The 1,709-nt window shown below is 34.8% G+C and overlaps 1 long non-coding RNA gene across 1 annotated transcript; it reads left to right on the top strand.

The window, feature by feature from the left end:
• The first annotated feature begins 743 nt into the window (after positions 1–743).
• On the top strand, positions 744–1,509 carry LOC113334469. Its single transcript, XR_003352824.1, has 3 exons — positions 744–784; positions 887–915; positions 1,022–1,509. It is a non-coding gene; the product is annotated as an uncharacterized LOC113334469 (long non-coding RNA).
• The last annotated feature ends 200 nt before the right edge of the window (positions 1,510–1,709 follow it).

Below are 1,709 nucleotides of genomic sequence, written 5' to 3'. Positions count from 1 at the left end.
TTCGATGATGTCATGCTAAGTTTGACGTCAGAACCCTCCCAGCTTCGTGGTTCATAGTTTTTATGCTTTTTGAGTCTACCAGTGTGAACTAAAGCAACTTCATGACCTGCATGACTAGTCGAAATTACTTCATAACCTATGCGACTAGTCGAAATTCAAAACGGAAGCACAAAGAGAAAGCACAAAAACGCAAAGAGAAAGCACAGAGAAAACACATTTTTCTTGATCCGTATGATAGTTTTAAATCAAATCTTTACCGTCCAAGTATTTCCACAATCCGTATGACCATACCTAATCACAATCTTTACCGTCCAAAGACTTTTATATAAATATTTTTTCTCTTTCTCACTTCACTTCCCTTTCCTCGTCTTCTCATTTGATCTAGTAATCTTCCGCCTCCATCCGGAAAAAAAACTAACCTAACCACCACCATTGAGTACCTTCTCAATCTCACTCTCTCAGTGAAAAACTTATTGATGTCGCAGATCAATAGAACTCTCTGTACAAAAACTTTAAATGATGTTTTTGAATCTCAAAGCATCTGTTGATTTTGTAGATATAGGGTTTCAGATTTCTTATTTTCCCATCAAATCTCTTCAGGTCAATCTTCATCACCACGAACCGGAGAAATAAAGATGAACCCAACCCTCAAAAGTTCATCTGAAACCTAAACACCACCACCACATCATCTCAACCTTCATCCCCTCGAGAAACCACAAGCTTCTTCTTCTTCTCCCTTCATCTTCTTCTTCACAGTCAGAAGTTGTGATTCACCAGCAACGAGGTAAAATTGATGGTTTATTTTATCATTTTTTCCATCTCTTTACTTGTAGTTTTAATTTAAATGGTTTGATTCTGATTTGATTTTGGTATTTTTTTGATTTAGGGTTTTCTGATGATGATGATGATGATGATGTAAGAGTTATTAGAAGTTCAATTTGTTTATCTTAAATGTTTTTTTTACTTATTTTTGATCAATTATATTTAGGGTTTTTAATATTGTGATGTATGTGTCTTGCAGATTGAAGTTCTAACATGAAAAAGTGAAATTCGAGAAGATCCATTTCAGATTGATTGAATATAAGATGGGTTCAACTCATCCGTGTGGGATTGAAGATAAAATGGGTTTGATTGTTCCGGTGAAGGTGACAGATGTGATGTGGAAAATCTGAAGAACTAGGGTTTGAATTAAAAGATTATGATGATCCTAGTGGTGTTTTAGTCTGCAATGGTGTATGCTCTAAAACTTGTATGGACTGAATCATAGTAGCTGTAGATGATGGCTGAGCAGATACAAGCAGTTCAAGTTGGTGTTAGTGGTACTGCAATGTCTTCGTCTGTTTCTTCTGTGTTTGTGAAGTGCACTGCTACTGGAAACCTTTATTTGATGAGGTTGTAGTTAAAGAATATCATGTTTACATGTCTCAGTGAATGTGTTTGTTTAAATTCTCTTCTATGCAAGAGAAAGAATGCTTAGCTTTATGTGGTAATCAAGTATGGTAGATCGATATTCTCTTGGTGAAATCTAACATTTAAATAGTCTAGCTTTATCTTTTGTTTAAAAAAGTCACGAATTAGCTTTTGTTTAGAAATGTACCCCTGCTTTTGTTTAAATAGTCTTGCTTGCATTTTCCATTAGTAAACTATGGTAAGATTCTTTCGTTATGTAACTATTCTTTTTTAGCAATTAGCAGGGGTACATATTTCCT

The sequence above is a fragment of the Papaver somniferum genome, unplaced genomic scaffold, assembly GCF_003573695.1.
Source record: "Papaver somniferum cultivar HN1 unplaced genomic scaffold, ASM357369v1 unplaced-scaffold_137, whole genome shotgun sequence".
NCBI lineage: Eukaryota > Viridiplantae > Streptophyta > Magnoliopsida > Ranunculales > Papaveraceae > Papaver > Papaver somniferum.
This window is presented reverse-complemented; position numbering and strand designations above follow the sequence as displayed.